The sequence below is a fragment of the Dermacentor variabilis genome, chromosome 1 (genome assembly GCF_050947875.1).
Source record: "Dermacentor variabilis isolate Ectoservices chromosome 1, ASM5094787v1, whole genome shotgun sequence".
Taxonomy (NCBI): Eukaryota; Metazoa; Arthropoda; class Arachnida; order Ixodida; family Ixodidae; genus Dermacentor; species Dermacentor variabilis.
In genome coordinates, this window is record NC_134568.1 from 41,259,311 (window position 1) to 41,284,383 (window position 25,073).

General features: G+C 46.3%; 1 protein-coding gene and 1 non-coding gene across 2 annotated transcripts in view; both read right to left on the minus strand.

Moving 5' to 3' along the window:
* LOC142576687 (visual pigment-like receptor peropsin) overlaps positions 1-25,073 on the minus strand; it is a 289,960-nt gene that overhangs the window by 111,417 nt on the left and 153,470 nt on the right. The gene's annotated exons all lie outside the window — the stretch shown is intronic.
* Positions 21,902-21,974, minus strand: TRNAT-CGU (transfer RNA threonine (anticodon CGU)). Its single transcript has one exon. It is a non-coding gene; the product is annotated as a tRNA-Thr (tRNA).

The window sequence follows — 25,073 nt, forward strand, 5'->3', positions numbered from 1 at the left end:
GATTTACTTTCAGTTGAAGTGGTGGCATCATGGTCAATGAGCCAAGAGACACGAGGCAATAGCGAAAGCAAAGACATATAGGGTGCGTGCACAAGTGGAGAAACACGATATCATCAGCTCCAGAGCTCTTGAACGGGAGTGCAGTGATCGATACTGTCAGAAGGGCATCGCTCGCAACGTTCTCAATAAGTACATGAAGTGTTCTGCGTATAAGGAAACATATTGTGCACTTATGATGTGCGATGTTGAGAGTGCGACTTAAGAAAGAAGCGCACATAAGAAGCATTCCACATCCTACTCTCACTGCACTTCAATATTTCTCATTTTTTGATGCTTTTGTTTTTTATTACTTTTGATGTTTCAACGAAAACGAAAGAAAAAAAACAATGGTAGCCGGCTTCTTTTGAAATTGAATTCTGGAGTTTTACGGTGCCAAAAACAACGATTTGTTATGAGACACGCCGTAGTGGAGTACTCTGGATAAATTTTGACCACCTGGGGATCTTTAACGTGCCCCCAATGCACGGGAGACGGGTGTTTTTTAACATTTCGCCCTCATCGAAATGCGGCCTGCTTCCTTAGGCGAAATCGAAGGACGCGTTTTACAGAAGAAAAAGAAACCATAAAAATCTGAGAACCCTGAAGCCCCTCTTATGAGTTGTGGATGCGAAAGCATTAATGTCCAATTGAACGCCGCTGAGCGGTCCTTCAATTGGACATTAATGCTTTCGCATTCACAACTCCTCGCAGGCGAGCGAGTGCGTTGAGACGGGTGGTCAACGCCTCCTAGATAGCACCAGACCGGTGCACTTCGATCCGTGACGGCATGCTAGCTTGCACGACTGCTACAGAATCTAATGGCGATGCTCCCGAGTAAGCCGCGTTGATTTTGGTGTCGCAGCTTCTGTGACGTTGGGCTTTGCAACAAAAATTTCGGTCGAAGTAGCATGATATGGTAAAGCAGAGTGCAGAAGCCTGCTATCTAGGAGGCGCTGGTTTAGCCCAGTGGGTAACGCACTCTGCTTCCGAACGTGAAGTCTTAGATCCGAAAAGTTCTGGCGCCAACGTTCTTGCTTTCGAATTTATTCTGTTTCTTGATACATTGATTTCTTTATGGCGATTACCGAGGCGAAGTTAGAATGCAGGCGAGAGACGCGTGGAGAAGAAAGGCTTCCGAGAATGAGAGCGAAGGCTACGTGGCATCACGGTGATGCCCTCTCCCCTCATGCAACACCTGGCGCGGAAACATGCGATCCCTTTCGCCCACTTGGCTCCGTCGAGGCGCGCACGTGACGTGACGTGGCGTCGCAGCCAATGGGAATTTAGGCGCCGTTTTGCTGCTACAGCCGCCGGCTTTTTCGCTCAATGGGCCGCTTGATGCTTTCGCACCAATAAAAATTGCGTAGCTCGATTTCAACCCTGCCCAAGTCCCAACAAGTGCGCCCGCAACGATAAACGCGGTAGAACTGCAAGCCCAAAAAAACAAGAAACAAATTTTCGGCAGCTAATTGGCCCTGTCAGCCAAGCGTTTCATAGAACTTCAGTGCCCACTCACAACCACAAACTATCACTATTATTGCTGAGTAGACCCTAAATATGATCGCTTTGGCGCAAACAAGGAAGGACAGAAGGGAACAGAGGAGCACCATTATACTCACGGCTTCGGCATATTTCGGACTTGACGCACTCTAGCCAGATACACCAGCTTAAATATGGCTAATCTAGCAAGTAGTTCTCGCGAAAATCTTCCACTGCAAATTTGCCTGCTCTTTTTTTTTCACTTTACGAGTTGTGATAAAAAAGACCGTACGGTTTCAATAAAGACTTTGTTTTGGTAGATATACTTAACTTGCATTCGGACTAGTTCCTTCAAAATCTACACACGTCTTCCAATGTTTCTTCAAACTTTGGAATGCCTTCCAGAACACGTCTTTAGAAAGAACAAACATCTAATTCCGCGAATTTTTCTCGATCTCTTCAAATGTGGCGAAACGACATCCTTGAATGTATGCCCTTTCGACACATTGAAAATGCAACTTTGTAAATAAAAAGAAGTCAGCTGGAGCCATATCTAGCGATTACGGTGGTTGTGGTCTATCGGTCGTTTTGTTTTTCCCCAGAAAATCGGTCACAAGTAACGGTAAGTGAGTTGGTGCGTTGTCTCTGGTTCGCCCACAGCGGAGGCCTCTTACGACGTACAGCTTCCGGCATACGAGCCGAAGATGATGCTTACGTCTTCAGCAATCCCTCCGATAGTCAAACGGCAATTTCGGAGAAACAGATCACTAAGTGCTTCGATATCAATGTCGTCTGCTGGCATGCAAGACGGTCCACTTCGGGATCTTTGAACGGTTGGCGCTCTTACCGTTTGGTAAATACTGTACCACTTAAAGCATTGCGATCGGCTCTCAAATTTTCCCCCGAAGGCTCGTTGGAGTATTTTGCAAATTGCAATCACAGTTTTACCTAGCTTAAGGCAGAATTTCAAATACGCACGTTGTCCTTCCCAGTGTTACATTTTCAATGCGTCAGAAAATTGAAAGACCAGTCACTACACCTCCTTGCATAAGTGGATGTGTAGCTGGATTACTGGATGTGATAAAGATATGCGGCAAAAAGCGTTGTATTACCAAGGGTGGCCGCTAGTCAACGGCACTAGCCCCTGTCCGTCTTCTACCGTGCGATCAATCCGGATTCACTTTGAGCGCACCTCATATAAAGGCACCTTGTCGCACTTCTGTCACGGCTGCTAATGTTCTGTCCGGGCCTCCACGCAAGAAATCAGCACATCGCGTGCGATTATATATTTTATACGACGTGCACACTGTTCGACATGGCCGGTCACGAAATAAACTATAATGTTACGCGAGTCGCGGGGCAAGAGCTTGCTCTTGGTTTGCGAATGCTTTCCTTGTGCACTCGTGCTGTTACCTGGCGCGTTGGGTCGTCGCGGTGGCCGTGGTCAGTGCTAGGTGTTTTTCTCATGCTTTGCAAGCAGTCACTTAGTGCTTCAGTCGCGGCACCTGCTGGCATGGGCAGACTTCTAGGGGGAGCGAGCCAGGTCCAGCGTTTCGTTGTCATTGACAACGCCTAAAATTAATCGGAAGTTGGTTCCTTTTGATTTGACCATTAGACAACACGTAGAGCCATGGTGAAGAACCATTTCCGGCTTTCTTAAGAGGAAACCAACTCGGCGCCAACTCCGATGCCGCCTATTCGAATACATGTAAAACCAAGAAATGCTTTTCTTCTGAGACCACCGCTGAGTCGATTTGAATGAAATTTTTGACAGAATAAAAAATTGAGAGAAAGTTTAGTTCTGGTGACTTTAGGAAGGGGAATTTCGCTTTAGGGCTGGAGGCTTTCTTTCACGGGAATTGCCAAAAGTCGCCAAGTTTCACGAGCTATAAACAGCCTTAACTCCACATCAAAAACAAATATTGAATTTTTGTCAACTGCATCCATTAGAACATCCAAAGTGGACCAATTTGCTATCCGAATGTTAACCTGAACTTGATTTGTCACAATGTTTACATGGGTTTTGCAAAACTCTCGCTCCCAATTTAGTGATATAATTGAGAGATAGTACCATATACCAGTTTTGTCCACTTTAGAAGAATTATCAAATACAGTTCACGAAATTGTAATACAGTTTTTATTGCTAAGTTACAAAGCTGTGAATTTGATAGTTTCGTTTTCTGAAATTTTGCAATGTTCACCGCTCTTCATTTAAAAAAATTTCACAACCGAAATGAAAGATATCCTGCTTACAGTCACTGCAGTTAAAAACTTTTTCTTTTAAGTGCCAAGAACCCAATCAAATTTGGTGCAATGGTTGCCGAGGAAAACGAAGAGATGTAAAGTAACATTCTGGATAGTGGTGCAGCTCTGGTGTTCTGCGCGCTCAAAGAAATGTTTCTGCCCTTTGGGGCTAAGCTCCTCCCCAAACAATAACCGCAATCTATCTTGCGTGTCTTTTCTTTTGCGGTATGTGCCCGCTACTTTCAGGTCGCGAACGGCTTGCGCGCATAAGCTCTTGATATTGTTCTTGACAGGAAAACACCGGGAGCGCAGCGTTAAAGAACAGAAATGGAGGTAAGATAAGTTGCGATTGTTCTTTGGGGACAAGATAGGCTCTTGAATGCGTATAAAATTTTGATGCGGTATAGCCAAACAAAGCAGTTGAAACTATTAAACATAAGTTTTGGTCTGAACGAAACGTTAAATAATATTGATCTGTCACATGTTTCATAACTTGCGGTTATTGTAGTTCCTGCATAATAGGCGTATTGAATGACCGAAACTGTTGGAGACTCTGGGACCAGTCCTATACAGCCTCAGCTACTTGCTTCAGATTGAGAAATGCCATGTCCTGGGACGGCCTTCAATAAACACACACACACACACACACGCGCGCGCACGCACGCACGCACGCACGCACGCACGCACGCACGCACGCACGCACGCACGCACGCACGCACGCACGCACGCACACACACACACACACACACACACACACACACACACACACACACACACACACACACACACACACGCACGCGCACGCACGCACACACACACACACGCGCACGCGCACGCACACACGCGCACGCGCACGCACACACGCGCACACACACGCGCACGCACACACACACGCGCACGCACACACACACGCGCACGCACACACACACGCACACACACGCACACACACGCACACACGCACACACGCACACACGCACACACGCACGCGCTAAACACAGATGGAGATAGCGATGGACATAAAGAAAGCGAGAACAAACCGAGAGTGAGACCGTTAGCAATTAGGAAAGGGCGCTCGCTGTGCGCCGCCACTCCCTGTGAAAATTACAAATACGCCTGCTGCTGTTACTTGTGAAGCCTTAAATTCAATAAAGCGCCAGCGCTATTCCCACAAGAGAAACACAAATAAGCTTCTGTGCGCAGTCATCACACCAACAAGAAAGTCAAACACGCTTGCTTCCTAGCGTTCCAAACTTGTTACGGGGCTTGACACCATGCATAAGCGCGCGAACAGTAATCTTGCTGTTGAACTTTTAGAACAGTGGGTCGCAAAGCAGCTATGCTGCTTTTTGTCTTACTTTTTCCCCCTTACAACCTCCGCTGCGGGGCATTGCTGCTGTCGCAGTAAATGAGTTCAGAGCCAACGGAATCCCCAAAGTCTGCTGCATTTTTTTTTTATTTTCCTACACCGCTACTTTATTTCGGTCGTTTAGGTTTCTAAAGCGATGCTTTCTTTGCCAAAGATAACGCACTTTCCTGACGATGGATGCCGGGTGATGCTGACGCCTTGCCAAATAGCTTACACTTAAAAAGGAAAAAAATAATGAGTTACATGCCCCATGGTATGTCGGAGCGTTGCCGCGCCGATGTCACTGCTGACTGGGAATAGAAGGAAGCTATCGCACTTTGTAAGAGGGAATTTTATCAAGTTATTCTGCCTTCAATTCTTAATGATAACCCGCGGAAAATTTTCAATATAGTCAGTGACAAGAAGCCATCTGCGATTGAATTGTGTGATCAAAATGGTGTTACTATATCCCCCAATGGCTTGTGCGAAGTATTAAAGAATGTATTCGTGTTATTCTCCTGTGCTACATCACCTACGCTTGTCGTGACATCCCGTTTGCTGATTATATTCCTATGAACCCTATTTCTTCTGATGCTGCTGGTATTGCTAGTTTGATTACAAAACTAAAAAGATCCTCTTGTGCAGGAATTGACATTTTTGCTCAGTCACTAGAATCATCCACTTTGCCTAATGATTGAAAGGGAGGGAAGGTGGTTCCAGTGCATAAATCAAGAGCCACTGACTCTCCATTTAATTATAGGCCCACATCCTTGACCAGCGTACCCTGTAAGCTCACGGAACATGTCATTTACTCGCATCTTCTTACTTTTCTGGAATCAAGCTCGTTTTTCATTGACTGTCAGCATGGTTTTAAGAATTTTTTTTTTCATATGACACTCAGCTTCTGCTTTCTACTAATGATTTATTTATTGCTGCAGACAAAGGACTAACAATTGATTGTATATTCTTGGATTTCGCAAACGCTTTCGACTCTCTGTCTCACAAATTGCTTTTCCTTAAGTTGCGTAAATTTAATATCGATGCTAATATCTTGCGCTGGATTGAATGTTTCCTTTATAATCGCTTCCAATATGTATCTGCTAAGGGACATGACTCTTCTATCGCTTTTGTGCAGTCTGGTGTACCTCAGGGGTCTGTTTTGGGTCCAGAACTCTTTCTAATTTTTAGTAATGATCTGCCCAAGTTCGTTACTTCTATAAAGCTTTTCGCCGATGACTGCGTAGTTTACCGCGTGATCACTAACGCCTCTGATCATGCTGCCATGTAATGCGACCTTGCCGCCATATCTTTTTGGTGCTCCGATTTTTCAATTAACCTTAATATTAATAAATGTAAAAGTATGCGTGTCTCACGGGCTTCCTCTTGCACTGTTTGTCGCAACTATACTCTCAATAACACGCCATTATCCTCTGTAGCATCTTACAAATATCTTGATATACATATCACTAACAATCTCTCGAACGTACATCTCCAATACATATTTAATAACGCTAACCGCATGCTCAGTTTCATACGTCGCAATTTTTCCAGTGTGACTGTTCACGTTAAGTCACAACTTTATAAAATATTTTTACGTCCTAAGCTCGGATACGCCTGCTCCATTCTGGACCCTGCTCAAGCTAATCTAAGAAATGTTCTTGACTCACTTCATAACAGGGCCGTCCATTCCATTTTATCCAATTATGCACGTCACGCAAGCGTATCATCAATGAAACTGACGCTTGGTTTGCCAGACCTCGCGGTACGTCGTAACTTTATGCGCTTATGCCTCTTTCGGGAGGTTTACTACACTAATCCCTTTCTCAAAGATGACTTATTCCTTCACCAATCTTACATTTCACCTCGCATTGATCACCAAATGAAGGTGGGGGACCAACATGTAACTGCAACTCTTACTTTCAATCATTGCCTTTATTCAAGACGGGTGACAAAAACGTTTTATCTAATTATAGACCAATTTATATAACCTCTCATTCGTGTAAAATGTTAGAGCACATTATTTACCAACACAGTATCGAATACCTTGAGTCACATAAATTCCTAACTAATGTGCAGCACAGCTTCAGACGCGGGTTCAGCCCATTAACACAGCTAAGTGAATTTACACATGACATTTGTATTAACCTCGACACGGGCAACCAAACTGACGCAATCTTCATTGACTTTTCAAAGGCATTTGATACAGTGATTCATTCTAAATTGATGTATAAATTTGACGCCATCCTTAATAATCCCCGCCTTCTCAGCTGGATTTCTACTTTTCTTTCCGATCGATCTCAATTTGTGTCCTTTAACAGAGCTAATTCCAGGGTGACAGAGGAGCCCTCAGGAGTGCCACAAGGTTCCGTGCTGGGTCCGTTGCTTTTCTTGACCTTTATAAATGACTTGCCTCGTCACATAACCTCAAATATACGTTTGTATGCTGATGACTGTGTATTATATCATAAAATTTCCTGCTTTCATGACCATTTACAGCTTCAAAAATCATTTTCTAATTTGAGCTCTTGGTGTACTGCGTGGCAAATGACAATTAACATCCGTAAGACCGTTGTTATGACTTTCACTAATAAAACGACGCTTTGCGCTTTTACATACAAAGTTAATAATATTCCACTTCAGAGCGCTAGTGAATATAAATACCTTGGTCTTGTTTTCCCGCCCAGTATGTCTTGGTCGAAGCATATAGATTGAATAACCTCAAATGCATTGAAAAAGTTCGGCTATCTGCGCCGCACATTGACCACAGCCCCAAGGGATACTAAACCACTGATGTATAAATCGCTAATCCGGCCTATACTAGAATTTGCTTCTCCCGTCTGGAATCCGCGCAAACAGTGCGGCATTAATCAGATTGAGGCCATCCAAACGAAATCGATCTGTTTCGTATGCCGTAGGTACGATAGGGATTTTTCACCTTATACAGTGCTTTCATCCCTAGTTTTACATCCGCTCTCAGATCGCCGACGCACGGAATCACTGAAGCTTTTGCATGGCATTATTAACTCCTCTTGCCGTATATCTTCAGATAACTACCTAACTGCTGCAAAACCATTTAATACTAAATGTAACCATCACCTAAACATCGCACCATATTTTGCCCGTACGGACACTTTCAAATACACTTTATTTCCCTGTGTAATCGAATGCTGGAATTCCTTGCCCTGTCCTACTCGTTCTCTTCCTTTAAACTTATTCTTGGCGGCCATTGAATAGTTTTGTTTTGTATTGTTCGTATTGCCTGTATTATTTATTATTCGTCATTGCTCTGCATTTCACACCCACTCCTGCAATAGCCCGATCGGACTGCAGTATAATAATTGTGGGGTTTTACGTGCCAAAACCACTTTCTGATTATAAGGCACGCCGTAGTGGGAGACTCTGGAAATTTCGACCACCTGGGGTTCTTTAACGTGCACCTAAATCTAAGTACACGGGTGTTTTCGCATTTCGCCCTCATCTAAATGCGGTCGCCCTGGCCGAGATTCGATCCCGCGACCTCGTGCTCAGCAGCCCAACACCATAGCCACTGAGCCGGGCTGCAGTATGTACAAATAAACAAACAAATTACACCACGCACTGCCGACCACTGGAACCGCCGTCCCGCCTCGATCGCTGCCATCTGTGAAACCACTAATTTCAAGAAGATTACCAACGACTACATATGTACTCACCACTGCCCTCTGTAATGCCCTCGGGCCTTGAGAGTATGCAAATAAATAAATAAATAAATAAATAAATAAAGGTGATAAGAGCAACACATGCGCAAAGCTACAAACGTGGGTGTAAATTAGGTTCGTTGCAGAAAAATATAACACTTTCGGTAATTTCATTGCTGGGCCCATTTCCAGACTGTGTACTGCAAGCGTTCCAAGAAAGCTACCGTGTGCACCAATTAAGTCCAGCCAACGTATTCAAATAAAACATATTTAAACATTACGCCGCAAAATACAATTATAAGATCTACAGTGTTCAGTCGTTGGACCTCTTTCAACGGAACACCGTAGGTCTTAAAATCATATCTTGCAACATATATTTTAAATATTTTTTTTAAAACATATTAGCTAGCATTCGCTGTGACACCCTATATACAGGGCGTCCGACGTAACTTGAGCCAAACATTAAATATATGCAAATGCCACGTAGCTGGGCAGAACTAAGGTGATGTTGTTTGCTGTCGTTTGAAGATACTCAGATTATTTTTTCATTCCGCCTCATTAGATAATTAGTCTTAATTAATTGATAAACTTCTCAAGTATTATAATTAGACGGCAAAAAACATTACCTTGGTTATGTCCAGCTACGTGGCATTTGCATATATTTAATGTTTGGCTCAAGCTACGTGGGACACCCTGCACACAGGGCCTTCGAAGTTAAGCTAACCGTAATTTTAATAGAAAAAGTCGCAGTTTCGCCTGAACGGCGAAGCATCGATTGCGATAGCAAATTAGTGGACAGCTATACGACGTAAGAATAGTAGTTTCATCGGCCGTATAACCTTGTAAACATAGGCATACTAATTAAATTAACAAGCATGGTGTCACGGGCGCACAAGCAAACATGAACACATCTCACTCGATGAGCACGGAAACTCGCTGTCAAAACGCTGGAGTGAGGAAGCACGGCAGCAGCGAGCAAATTAATAATTATAATAATATTTGGGGTTTTACGTGCCAAAACCACTTTCTGATTATGAGGCACGCCGTAGTGGAGGACTCCGGAAATTTCGACCACCTGGGGTTCTTTAATGTACACCTAAATCTAAGCACACGGGTGTTTTCGCATTTCGCCCCCATCGAAATGCGGCCGCCGTGGCCGCATTTCGATCCCGCGACCTCGTGCTCAGCAGCTCAACACCATAGCCACTGAGCAACCATGGCGGGTAGCGAGCAAATTGACCTTCGTGCTGCGTCTCGGACCCCCCCAACGCGAACTAAGCCACGAAAACACGGCGTGCGTCGGACTTTGCCCTTGTCGCAGATAGCTTTCAAGATACAGCGGCCTGGGCGGGAGCGCGCTGCCGCCCAGAGTTAAACGGGCCCCTCTCCATCCCTAATCCTTACCCCCCCCCCCCCCCCCGGAGCCTTGAGCGCGAAGGAAGACGGCACGCGTTCTCCCCGCTTTCCTCTCTTGCTTGGGCGAGATTGATCCGCGATTGCCGGCTCACCCTCGCACTCTTTCACTCGCACATACAGCACACGGCTTGCGGCAACGATTTTCGCCCGTGGACTTTATACGGCAGCTCACGGCGACCCCAACAGCGACGGCAGAGATGCACCTGTAGTGCCCATATAACTGCTATCGCAACAAAAACGCCATGGTAGTTACGCAACATCCGCTTGCACAGGTGGTTTACGCGCCTTGACGGACACAGTTTTCGTGAACTATTGAGTCATCAAGCACATAATAACATACCTTCTTAATTAAGCTTTTTGTGTTACCACGATTATGGTATATGTTTATATTCGAAATGTGAAGACAATCCTATTCCAAGACAACATCAGTTTGATTCTCTTGGAGTGCTTTAATCAAATTGGAGACTCAGTCAGCTAATTTCGTATTGCGCCGCATGGATATCGACCCAGCATAGGTGCTTAGTGGCTATGGTGTCGGTCTGCTAAGCACGAGGTTGCGGGATCGAATCCCGGCCAAGGCAGTCTCATTTCGATGGGGGAGAAATGCGAAAATATCCGTGTAGTTAGATTTAGGTGCATGTTAAAGAACCTCTGATAGTCGTAATTCTTCCGCAGTCCGCCACTACGGCGTGCCTCTTAATCAAATCGTGGTTTTAGCACGCAAAATTTCATAATGTAATTTTAATCTCGACGCAACGTCAAGCAATGAGGAACTGTCAACGTGAAGGCAAGGGAAAACGTGAGTCGTTCTTTGTTTTCGCCAACCTATAGCAATAGCGCAGCTGTTATCTGGTTCATCCAGTGTTGCGTACTCCAGGGTAGCGTACCGTACTGCTGCCGAGAAGTAGCGGCGCCTGCCTATCGAAGCTCGACCGACATTACTTATTGGGTAGCGTGGCGTTGTCGGCGGGCTGCAGGCATCCGGTAGATCATGGCGACCAAGCAGGGGCGAGACGATTTGCTAGTGCGAAACTTGCACGGTTTATTCAAAGGTAGTTGAAAGAAAATAAGAAAAGCATAAAGCATGAAGTCTCTCAAAAGTACATTTCGGAGCCCCTTAAATAGCTCTCTACAAGTGTGGGCGGGATCTTGCTTCCATCGATGACACGTGACAGGCACGGAGAGAGGGCGCCCGTGGGCTCCGGCTCAGGTAGTAGGGTGAATGACCTCTCCGGCGCCGTGGGGTCCGGCCAAGAGAAGGTGGAGGGGAAGAGGTAGCACACACGATGCCACGACCAAGAGGAGTTGAAGGGGATGAGGTCGCCCGTGGGCTCCGGCTCAGGCGGTAGGGCGAATGACCTCTCCGGCGCCGTGGGGTCCGGCCAAGAGAAGGTGAAGAGGATGAGGTCGCCCTTGGGCTCGGGCTCAGGGGGTAGGGTGAATGACCTGTCGCCACGTGGTGTCAGACGCCAACCCTAACACCAGCTTGCAAATGATAGGCTACACGCAGTAAGCTACGTCATCATGCAGGGCTTGACGTTGTGTCGAAATCTACAGTTTTTTCTCCTATCTTCCTTTGCCGGGTTCCTCTATTGTGGTGCTCCAGTTCGTTCTCGGCTTTTCCTAAGTCGCTGCACTGTTCTCTGCTTCGGTATTCCGGGACTCAAGATGTAGGATGTCAATAATTTGAACTGAATTTATTTACAGTGTTAGATATGGACCCTTTTCCTGGCATCCTTCGAGCTGACCAGACCACATCGAATCGCCGTCCCTCCCAATAAAGGCGCGCAGAAGCGCGTCTAACACGTTCCCGGACCTGTCAGACAAGTGGGCGACCCGAACCCGAGGCGTCGCACGTCCAGACAAGTTGGCGACCCCCGCCTCGTGCACCGCACGTGGAGCTATTGTCCCACTGCTTGACTCTTCCCGAAAGTGCAACGGGAGCCTAGCACGGTTCCAGGTAGTTGATCCTGGTCCCGAGCAAAGCTGCTTTGTAGCTCTGAAAGCGCGTTAGAAAATAACCCGTCTCCTCAAGCTGAGCGCATTCAGACGGGGACTCAACACCAAGGCAACGCCGGCTGTAAGTCCCCGTGAAGCCCTCGAAGCCACATCATCTGCTGATTGTGACGGCAGTTGCTGACCAAGAAGGCCATACCAGTGGCAGGTTTTCCCTCGAACAGTGGAGCCCTTGGAGCGACCCCTTGAGCCGAATGTGACTGCACTTGCACGGGCGCCTACTTGGAGGAAAATGACGACACCTGAGTGGACTCGACGATTGGCCGAAAATGACGTGACCCCTAGACACCGAAGGCTTAAAAGCCAGAGACAGGGAGCAGAGAGAAGCATTCCCTCATTCATTCATCTCTTTCGGGCTTCTTACCACGGGCCGCAGCGTCCGAGTTGCTGCCGGCCATCAATGACTTTATAACTATTAATTACTATATGTTGTTACTGTAAATAATGTAAGTAAACCTCCAGTTTTCATCTCAAAATCTTCTTCAACGTCGGCCAACTCCCGCACTCAATGGCAAGATCCAATAACTGGTGGACAGCGGTGGGATTGTCCTCCAGATCCAATAACATACACACATTAACGGTTAAGCAAAGTATATAGTAAAAAAGGAAAGCGAGTATACATTAACGAATGCGGCTGAGCAAAGGCTTCGGGGCAGTCCGTCGCTCCGATCGGGCACTTGACGAGATCGGTCCGTTGTCTCTCAAGTCTCGAACCACACTGCCCGTTCAGCTGCGCACATTCTCACCCCCAGCCGCGGGACCATGTATCAAGGCTCCATAAATCACACCGGTGGTGGCCGCCCCTCGAACCGCCCGCGCCGCCACGGCCTGACCCAAAACTCCCTTCTCCAGGTGCCGCTAGCGGCGCGCTGCGCGATTTATGAAGCTCGCCAGAACCACTGCGTGAGAACCCTTGCCGCTCCCTTTTTCGCCGAACAGCGCCAGGCCACCGCCTCCCCAGAGCAGGCGTTCATTGGAAGTTGTCCGGGTGCGAGCCCACAGCACAATATTGCAAGGCAACAGATACGCAAACACAGAGAACCCCAGAGAAGACGAGCAAGCACGCACTTCAACTAAACAAAAAGAATGCATACATGAATTAACCAAGGAGAACGTTTTGAAAATTAATGCAGCAGCAGCGTTTTCGGGCATAGCGTCATGTATCACAAAGATAGCAACCCAAAATGGTGGTTTCTGAAGGAACAATGGCATAAACAGTTTCACGAGATCGTGATTATGCGAGGTGGCACAAGAATTTTTTTTATGAGGCCATTTGTTATCATTTCTTAAGAGGAATCTTTAGCTCGGGCACAACTCCAACTCAGCCTATTCAAATACATGTAAAACGCAAAAAAAAATTCTGAGATAGCCTCAGTACCAATTTTAATGACATCTGTTGCATTTGAGAGAGAAAGTTAAAATATAGTGACTGTTGGGAGCGGAATTTCGATTTAGGGCCTGAATTTTGTGAAAAGGATTTTCAAAAATTTGAAAGTTCGAACAAATAGGCGCACTAAGTTTATGAATTAATAGCTCTGCATGAAAAACAGATATCGCGGTTCTGTAAACGGCATCCAATAGATCATTCAAAGCGTACAAATTCGGTATGTCACTTTATATCTTACGTCAATTTGTTACGTTGTGTGCAAGGGTTCTGCAAAATGTGTATTTCCATATTACTGATTGTTTTAGATTCATGTTTAACATACCCATTTTGTCCGCTTTATATGTACTATCAGATGCAGTTCACGGAATTGTGATATCGTTTGTCATTGCTGAGTTAGAAAGTTGTAAACTTGATAGTTTCGCTTTCTGAAAATTGTTCTTTTTTTTGCGAATTTTTAGTAAAAACTTAACGATCTAAATGAGAAATTGGAAACAAACAGTCACTAGATGTTAAGTTGTTCTTTGAAATGCAAGAAACCTCGTCAAGTTTTGTGCAATGGCTGCCGAGAAAAACGAACTCTCCCTTTACATGTATTTAGATAGGAGCACCGAGCTAAAGCTTCCTCTTAACGTCAGCTGTAAGACAAGCCAAGCGGATTGTTATTGCGGTCAAAGTCGTGCAGGTATCTGGTGATTATGCACTAATTAATTAACAAAGTTTTAAGTAAATCAGAAACACTTCTACTGGCAGTATAAGCACCACTATAACAAACAAAAAGTGTCTGATATCGCACGAAGCGGTTTGACACATGCCCAGAATTGCTTTTAAACACTACACTTTTCACTTGGAGAAAACTCCATGGACGCGCCCTTCAGCGCATCTATATCGATAGATAAACGGCTGTACATGGCGCTTCAGCGTACGGCGGCTACCCACGCCTGCGACTGCCACTTGGACTTCGTACTCACACTTATGTTTTTGATAAGCGTCCATCGCATCGCGCTGCGTCACTTATGGACAGCGCCGCTGTATTTCCCGCAGCGCTTTTGTCAAATGAATAACGGCTGTTGGATAAATTTCCTCAAGATAACTACAAAGAAAGAGACAGGGAAGCGATTTATAGACCGGATGGCTACATGATAAGCCACTTAGCGAAGAGCCAGCATTGGGTTGCAATTCATTTCACGAAGAAAACAGACCGTCTGGCTGATGAATCCAGTGTCATTTCGAGTCAGGCAAGGCCACTACGACTTCAGTATCGTCGGGCAGAAACAGCGAGGATGCGGGCATGTTTTTAGGCTGGCTCAGATGAATCAATGAACGCGGAGCTCTGATGCTCGTTTTGTGTCAGTTGTCTGCAGCAGCGTTATACAGCGCGGAGTAGCTGCGGAAGGGTGCCGTGAATGAGTGTGGCGGGTATTCCTGTGTGTCAGGTGCTGTCATGTGCCCGATTAGTTTCCTCTTTTAGAGCGAGGCTGTTTACCTCTAGGAACGTATGCATCCCCTTATACGTCCCCAGGGGGGTAACTTTGGCCGGTTTGCGTCTGTAGAGGCCACAGGAATGTGCGCGCCGAACCCGGACATTGTGCGATACCGGACATGCGTTCCCCATGGGGGGGGGGGGAGGGGGTACCCTGGCCAGCTTATGTCCGTATCACGGCGTGTCGACAGGATTGCGGGGGCTGATCACGGAGATTTATTTATTTATTTATTTATTTATTTATTTATTTATTTATTTATTATACCTCAAAGGCCCCAGAGATGGGGTATTACATGAGGGATGGGCTTAGTTTAACAAAACAGTGATTCGAGAGCAGCCTTGAAGTGATGAGCGTCGGAGTGGTGCTTGACGTCGGCAGACTGCGCTTCAAAGTGGTGGTGCAATACCGTGCCGAACAGCAGCGAAGGTGAAGCAGGCTTCAAGCACTCCACCTAGGCTCGTACCCAGAGGGGGGCTCGAGGGCCCCCCCCCCCTAAATTGAGCGGCATACCTCACCTCCCCCGCCCCCCCCCCCCCCCCCCCCCAGTTCCCCGCCCTCTTCACACACATTCCTATACCGTCGCCAAATGCGATTAACTCGAGATGCGTTCAGTTGTCACCATCTATTCAACGGTCACGCACATCGCTATTGCTTCGTTAGTTCAACCTTCTTTGTTTAAACTGATCCAGAGACCAAGAAAGGGATTCGGTTCGTAGTCAGCTCGTCTGTATGCTCGTGGAATGAGTTGCGGCCGGAGAAAATGCCAGTTGCGTTTAACTTTTCCGTTTCCTTCATTATTTCCTTCAGTGACGGCTCGCCGCGACGCTGGCAGATCCTCGGAATCATATACCCGCGATATGGGTTAGATAAGGTGGAAAATAAAATAATGCGACACAGCGTCCATCGTCAAACCCTGCAATAACCCCTAAACCCATAAGCAATATGACTGTCACCCGTCACCTCGTCTGGTTTTTCCCTAATTGTACAGCACTTTTCGTGCAAAAGTGGCAACTGGAAACAAGAGTCGTAAGGACTTGAGAAATTAAGCCATCTACTAAGGGAGAGAGCCAAAGTAACCGCCAACGGGAAGGAAAAGCGAAAATTAATAAATTGAACCATTGTTTATGAAAATATTGTAGCGGACAGTTAGGGAATTGAGATAAAACTATTTATTGTGGGCGAACTTTAGCCCAGGTGGTAAATAAAAAGCACTGCCGCGTTCTAAACGGAAGATCAGGAAGGCCTTCTTCTCTCTCGAGCGTCGCTTCACCTCGTCTTCTTGTAGACGCCGACAACGGCCACCTGCGATGCGAGTGCGTGCGGCGAAAACACGTGCCATTATTCCTTCGTCTTTTCCTCCAATACGCTGTTGTCGTCTTGAGGGGGCGAACGAACCTGCGCGCGTTGTTTAAATGTTTCTGCCTTGTATCAATATCGCCCCTCCAAAACGCATCGTCCCGATGCGTAAAGCGACGAAATTGTTCACCAGCAGTTGTCCATACTAAAATGGTATATGGCACAGAAAAGATGTTTGGTCGAATATTCACTGCCTGTCATAATATGGCTTCAGTCTGACCACATGTACAGTTCCTGTGCGACGCCGGCATCGTGATGAACTCACTTGTCCTTCTGGCGTAACTTCGTAGTTCAGGGGACTGATGCGGCGAAGTACTCGGTAAGGGCCGAAATAACGGCGCAAAAGCTTTTCGGACCGGCCGCGCGTCCGCAAGGGGGTCCACACCCATACTCTGTCGCCTGGTGCATACTCGACTTCCCTTCGCCGCAGGTTGTAACGGTCCGCGTCGATGCGCTGCCTTTGTTGAATGCGATGTCGCGCCAGCTGACGTGCTTCTTCGGCCCTCTGTGTAAAGTCACTGATGTCCGGGTTCTGTTCTGTACTGTCGCTGACAGGCAGCATTGCATCCAAGCGTGTGGTAACTGTTTGACCAAAAACAAGTTGGAATGGCGTTACTTGAGTGGTCTCTTGCAATGCGGTATTGTATGCGAATGTCGCATAGGGCAGGATCTTGTCCCATGTACGGTGCTCTAAGTCTACGTAAATTGACAACATATCGGTCAGCGTCCTGTTCAATCGCTCGGTTAACCCATTTGTTTGAGGGTGATAGGCAGTTGTTTTCCTGTGGCTGGTATGAGTCAATTTCATGATGGATTGCGTCAAATCGGCTGTGAACGAAGTTCCTTGGTCCGTGATAATAATTGCAGGGGCACCGTGTCGTAATACTATCTTGGTGACAAAGAATTCAGCCACTTCGTCGGCCGTTGCACTTATTAGAGAGGATGTCTCGGCATATCGGGTTAGGTAATCGGTCGCTACAACAATCCATCGTTTTCCTGATGACGATGTCGGGAAGGGACCAAGCAAGTCCATTTCTACTTGTTCGAACGGGGCTCCTGGGGGTTCTATTGGTTGAAGGAGGCCTGCGGGTTTTAATGGAGGCGTTTTGCATCTTTGGCAATCCCGACATGTTCGTACATAATGCTGTACTGAATTCAATAGCTTTGGCCAGTAGTACTTAGCATGAATTCGGGCGAACGTTCTGCTCACTCCGAGGTGTCCTGCTGATGGGTCATCGTGACAGGCTGCTAAGATTTCCGATCGCAAAGCTGAAGGAACGACGAGTAGAAATTTTTCTGTGCGGTGCTCAAAATTTCTTTTGTACAGGACGCCATTTCTCATCACATACGATGACAATCCCCGGCAGAAAACTCGCGGAACATGGACGGTGTGTCCCTCGAGGTGCCTGATGAGTAGAAGTAACTCGGCGTCAGACTGCTGGTGTTTGGCCATCTCAGATGTGGTCACGGCTCCAAGAAACGAAAATTCGTGTCCATCTTTCACAGGAGCAGATTCGACCGGAGCACGTGATAAACAATCAGCGTCACTGTGCTTGAGACCTGACTCGTACACGACCGTTATGTCGTATTCCTGCAGCCTCAGACTCCATCTAGCAAGTCGTCCAGAAGGATCTTTCAGGTTTGCAAGGCAGCACAATGAGTGATGGTCGCTGATTGCGCGGAACGTTCTACCGTATAAGTATGGTCGGAATTTTCCTATGGCCCATATTACTGTGAGGCATTCTTTTTCTGTGGCTGAATAGTTGGTTTCAGCCCTCGAAAGAGTGCGGCTAGCGTATGCAATAACTCTTTCCTCTCCGTTTTGCCATTGACCGAGGACGGCACCAAGTCCTAAATTGCTGGCGTCTGTGTGGATGTCTGTTTCCGCTTCCTCATCAAAGTGCGCAAGGACCGGGTGGTTTTGAAGTCGCCGTCGCAGCTCATTGAATGCATCTTCTTGTTCACTGTGCCATACGAAAGGCATATCTTCTTTCGTTAATCGCGTTAACGGCTCGGCAATCTTCGAAAAATTTTTGACGAAACGCCTGTAATAGGCACAAAGTCCTAGGAATCGCCTAACGGCCTTTTTGTCGGTTGGTCTAGGAAACTTTTCTCCTGCTGCGGTCTTCTCAGGGTCAGGACGGATGCCTTCGGAGCTAATCACATGGCCGAGGAAAAGGAGCTCATGGAAGCTGAGGTGACATTTTTGTGGCTTTATCGTCAGCCGTGCTGAACTAATAGCTTTGAGCGCAGTCCTATATATATATATATATATATATATATATATATATATATATATATATATATATATATATATATATATATATATATATATATATATATATATATATCGGGTGTTCCTGCGAGCATGTACAATTCAAAAAATAAGAAAAACAATGTCTGTTGCAGATAACACAATTCTAGTGCATGAGGTGGCCTACTCGGAGAGGCGGACATTACTTGCATAAAAATTTAAATCAATAATCGACTAAATAAAAAAATACTAATTACGTTTTCAGCTAATTACCTTATGACACTTATTGTGATTGACAAATTTTAGCCGGGGAGTTCACTTGCAACGAATTCTCAGGATGATGCCAGTTTCGAGATATTAATTCCCGAACTCTGCGGTGAAATGCATTGGCGTTTTAGTTACTTCTGTTCTTCAATGAAAACAAAACGGCATTTTGTTAAGAAAGTAACTGGACGACAGCGCTTTTTTTTTTGCGCAAGTTTGACGGTGCATATCTAGTAAATGGTGTCATCCACACAATTGTTTTCGACTGGATATGCCTCGTAGTCTCACCCGCTGGAATTTGTAAATGGGAATATGTGCCATAAGATAATTATTTTAAAGCTTAATTAGTGCATTTTTCGTAATTAGTCGATTACGTATTTCAATTTTTTTGTGCAAGTAATGTCCGCGTCTTCGAGTAGACCAGCTCACGGACTGAAATTGTGCTATCTGCCAGTGGCAATTCTTTAAAATTTTGAATGCGTCCGCTGAAACACCCTGTATATTAAAAAGTGCCCTTAGTGTAGCAAGCTGGCCTTCATGCGCTATATGTATTTTAAATCCCGCTTGAAGAATAATGACAGGCGGAAAGAGTGTGGCGACGGCGCCTGTGCGCGTTGCCTGGGCTTCTGTGGTCATAACGTCACACGCGCCGAAGGTGCCGGCGCGGCTACGGCAGCGGTTGCGGCATATGCAAAGCAGGTAGTGTGGGGCCGTATTAAAAGAAAGTATGATTTCCTAATGTATGCAGCCCATGCATGCAGCCTAAGCAGCTTCGTTGGTAATCGCTCCCCATGTGAATGTTGCGGCCCCAGGAATTTTCGTATCTTCGCTGCAGCTCAGAGGTTGCAGTGCGGAAAAATAGGCTTAGGCAAGCCGCTTCCTACTATACACGCATATCTGACGGGCGGGCTCATTTAGCTCATTTACGGTGTACCCGTCACTCCGCTGACGACAGTCACCACACAGCGACGCATCGATGTAGGGCCGTTCCGCGAGGCCCCGCTTGCTCACTGTAAAGTTTTGTTTACCCACGACTCAGCATAATGGCAAAGCGGTGCAGCGACGAAAATGGCCGCTAACTGCTGCAAAAAGGGATTGTTCAAAGCCCGCATTATCTTTGTCTATGTTTTAGCCACCGTGAACAAACTTCTAGTGAAACTTTGGGGGCGCTTCTTTATTGGGGGTGTGCAGTACTGGAAACTTCGAATACCAGTTCGTGTATTGCTGGCGGTGTGCAGGTAGGTAAAGAACTAGAGTGTAGTTCAGCAATAAACTGAACTAGCTTACTGGACAAACTTGTGCCCGCAAACCATTCAAACAACTCTGCGGCGGTGGATGCAGCAAGCGCGGAGGTCGGATCGAACGACTACCAGCTCGTTTGTTCTTTATAAGTCACCAGCACCTCTGAGCGTGCGAATAAAACTTATCAGACCCGGCCCATCTATATAAAAGAACACGACAGCTTTCACGACGCATGAACGATCTCACATCGATCTCACATCAAAACAAAACAAAGAACGCGATAAGAAGGCGGCGACGAAGGTGGCGCTCAAAACCAGGAGCACACGTGGAAGTACGTTACAAAAGAAGGCTCTAACCTGTATGTGCACCTTACATTAATGAATTTTCTTCTCAAACAAACCCTGTGAGTTTTGGCTCGTACGCCTGTGGTGAGGTCACTTAACACATACCTTCCGAGTTCTTTGACTGTCCCCTTCATGTCCGACAAATGCGTGATCTAAGGAAAGAATTGAGAACTCCAGGTAACGTCCTATTGTCGCTGAGGGTTATAGTGGAATGTGGGCTATTTCACGTTGTGAAAGTATAATCGCTGCCGCAAAATATATCAGCTCGGTCACGTGTTCGCAAAATTAGTTCAGTGCAGCCGAGCTATGGCTCGGTTTGTAATTTATTTAAAATTGCACTTACGGCTTCTACCCATGAACGCTCCTTGGAAACTGTTTTCCGCTGCCTCGTAAGAAACTGAGAGTTTTCACAAAAAGTGTAATGACGTCCACACCTTCCCCAAGAGAACTGGACACGAATGAGCAACACCCATGGCATCACAAGGTACGCCGAGGCAGTACGTACTTCGTAATGATGCACAGACGTACAACCAGCCACAAATTTTTGCTGCAAGTTGGATTTGCGAAAAAGAAGTATGTTAAATTCCCGCGAAGCCTTTTTCTTTGCATTCGTCCCTAATTCAAAGTTTTCAACTGCGAAATCATCGGCGACGAAAGCGCCGACAAAGCTGCCCGCGTGGCACGCGGAGAAGCTGAAAACCCTTCGATTCTGCTGTCCAGAACAGACGCAGCGTGACACCTTAGCGTTCTCGCCCACACCGTTTAACCGGCGCCTACACGCGATGGTCCTATATGATTGATAATACAGCTCTTACACAGCCTTACTCGGCGTGAAGATACTTTACTCGGTCCCCTAACGAGAATGGCGGGCAGAACCAACTGTGACACAGCTAGCGCAGCAAGAACTGTAAAGCATCTGTTCAGTGACTGCCCATCATATTAAGATCAGAGGTGTGCCCTTCAAACCACTTCAGGGAAACTAAATGATAGGCCCTTCACAGAAGAGACCTCAGTCTCGTGAATCTGGCATGTGCAAGGCCAGGAAAGCGCTGCTGCGCCTTTTCAGGTCCACCAACTTTCATGGCCGCCTGTCACAGAGTGAAAGATGGACGCTTGTGCATGTGTGCACTCGCAAACTGCGAACTTTTCTTATCTCATACTTCACTCTCCTGGCCCCCTTCCCCAGTGCAGGGTAGCCGACCGGGCTCCGCCAGGTTAACCTCCTTGCCTCTCCCTTAATCATGTCATGAGAAGCTAACAAAGACGCCAAGGACAAGATAGGGGAAATTACTTGCACTTATTAACTGCAATAAGGAAACAATAAATAATGGCAATGAAAGTGGATGAAAAAACAACTTGCCGCAGGTGGGGAGCGATCCCACGTCTTCCCATTACGCGTGCGATGCTCTAACCAACTGAGCAACCGCGGCGTGGATTTCCTATCCACTTTCTTGGGTATTTATGTGTTACTACCAGAACTAATACCTCGGGAGTGTTAGCCAGCGCCACCACTCACAAACCTTCGCGGCGGATGTGGAGCATCCGTTGTGCCGCAGGCGTCACGAGTACATTATCTTTCCGGGTGAAGGCAACTGGTCAATAAACCTGCACATGCTACCTTCCGTTCTGCCGCAGGCGTCACGAGTACATGATCTTTCTGGGTGAAGGCAACTGGTCAATAAACCCGCACATGCTACCTGAAGGCATCAATATTGGCGGATTCGAGACCCTCGTTATGTAAGAACGAGAGAAAGGCGGTTAACCTCCTTTCTTCTCGTTGTCTTTCCCTTGTCACTCCATTTCTCTCTCTCTCTCTTTCTCTCAATCTGTAGTAGCTTTGTGACTTACACAGTGAGCAATTAAATTATAAGACCCGTGTCACAACACAGCAGAAATTCAGATTTGCCGTGGAACCCGTGCCCCTTAAACTTTCGTGGCTGATTGTACGTGCATGTAGCGCCAATTGAAATCGCGAGCCAGCGGAACTGAGGATGTAGCACTCAAGCCTTTCTTGTCTCTGCCACCTATATCGACAGGTTTGACATTTATCTTTCTCTGGCGACCGCCGTTCACTGCCTAACAATTGTTAAACGTTATCGCTCAGCGCAAGACGCACCTGCATGATTTGGAACTTACGCGAATGTTATCGATCAATATATCTGTTGTGCGTGTCCTCACCGAACCTCGTATTATCATATTGCGTGCGTGACACGAATCATATAGTAGCTTCTGGAAACCATGCGGCCACCAGTGATTCCACTAGAACCTTCGACGAGTAATGTATAAAAGCCGACGCACTTGACCAGCTGATCGGATCCCGATGATGGGCGACTCTGTTCGTTGCTGTGGTGCTTTGAGTGTAACTCGCTCTTGTGGGCGTAGGTTCGCCCAATAGAAAGTTATTCACAGTTTAGCTGCTGGGTATTTCCCCGTCACTGCTGCGTGACAATATAACTGCGGCTTTTTATTTACTTGGTGCTCATAAACGTTTAGTTTGCGATGCATGATGGTAACCTCGTTCTCCGCGTTTTTTTTTCTCGCAACAGCATAAGCTTTTAGACGAGAGCAAGTGAAGGGCAATAGGAAAAAATGGAGACGCTGAAATTTCTGCTGGCAGTATAGTAAGATTATCGCATCTCTTCAAAACGCGGACGATGAGGACCATGAGTATACGTGTTGATGACAATGACGCTGTAGACTCGCAGGCGTCGTTCTGCGTGCTATTTTCTCCCTCGAATATTCAACGCCCTGTAAATCATTTCCGATTGCTTGCCAGCGGAATAATACATTCAGAGTGATATTCCATCATGCCCTTAATGAAAAGGGAGGGGAGGGGGGGGGGGAGACGCATATCAGCAGAAGTGACTGCCGCTGACTGCTAGTGTTACTTTCTTCTTGGACCAATCGCTTGAACCAACGGGCTGAACTTTTTTTTTGTGTAACCATTCGGATCCAACGAAAACGTGTGAAAAATTAACAGTTCTTTCTTTTAATTTTAGACGTGGATGTAGTAAGGACAAAGAAAATTAAAGTGCCTAAAAGACCATTTACCTTTTGCGGGAGCCGAACGTACAATTTCCGCATAAGTCGTGCGATGCTGTAAACGTGCTGCTCTAGACCGCCCCTTTGATTCCCCCTTATTATTCGTAAAATTTAAGTAAAGGGACAATTAATTTCCTCCTGGTGCTTATTTTGGCTTCATTGTCTGTTCGTTATAACATGGTTATTAGAGTATATTTTTTGTGTCTGGAGTTCCGACAGGCACAACTCGTTTCAACAATGCCTATCCAGAGATGCAGACTTCGCTATAAAAAATGAAGCAAAGAACAAAAGAAAGAACGTCACGGCTATGGGCACATGAACCTATACGCTCCCTGTAAAACCACTCGAAAATTTTATACGCTTTGGCAAGAACTTCAGATCCGAACGCGAAGCGGATTTTGAATAAATTATCGCTATGTAGCAGTCTCTGCAGTTTCTTGTCTCTGCCACCTATATCGACAGGTTTGACATTTATCTTTCTCTGGCGACCGCCGTTCACTGCCTAACAATTGTTAAACGTTATCGCTCAGCGCAAGACGCACCTGCATGATTTGGAACTTACGCGAATGTTATCGATCAATATATCTGTTGTGCGTGTCCTCGCCGAACCTCGTATTATCATATTGCGTGCGTGACACGAATCATATAGTAGCTTCTGGAAACCATGCGGCCACCAGTGATTCCACTAGAACCTTCGACGAGTAATGTATAAAAGCCGACGCACTTGACCAGCTGATCGGATCCCGATGATGGGCGACTCTGTTCGTTGCTGTGGTGCTCTGAGTGTAACTCGCTCTTGTGGGCGTAGGTTCGCCCAATAGAAAGTTATTCACAGTTTAGCTGCTGGGTATTTCCCCGTCACTGCTGCGTGACAATATAACTGCGGCTTTTTATTTACTTGGTGCTCATAAACGTTTAGTTTGCGATGCATGATGGTAACCTCGTTCTCCGCGTTTTTTTTTCTCGCAACAGCATAAGCTTTTAGACGAGAGCAAGTGAAGGGCAATAGGAAAAAATGGAGACGCTGAAATTTCTGCTGGCAGTATAGTAAGATTATCGCATCTCTTCAAAACGCGGAAGATGAGGACCATGAGTATACGTGTTGATGACAATGACGCTGTAGACTCGCAGGCGTCGTTCTGCGTGCTATTTTCTCCCTCGAATACTCAACGCCCTGTAAATCATTTCCAATTGCTTGCCAGCGGAATAATACATTCAGACTGATATTCCATCATGCCCTTAATGAAAAGGGAGGGGAGGGGGGGGGGGAGACGCATATCAGCAGAAGTGACTGCCGCTGACTGCTAGTGTTAGTTTCTTCTTGGACCAATCGCTTGAACCAACGGGCTGAACTTTTTTTTTGTGTAACCATTTGGATCCAACGAAAACGTGTGAAAAATTAACAGTTCATTTTTTTAATTTTAGACGTAGATGTAGTAAGGACAAAGAAAATTAAAGTGCCTAAAAGACCATTTACCTTTTGCGGG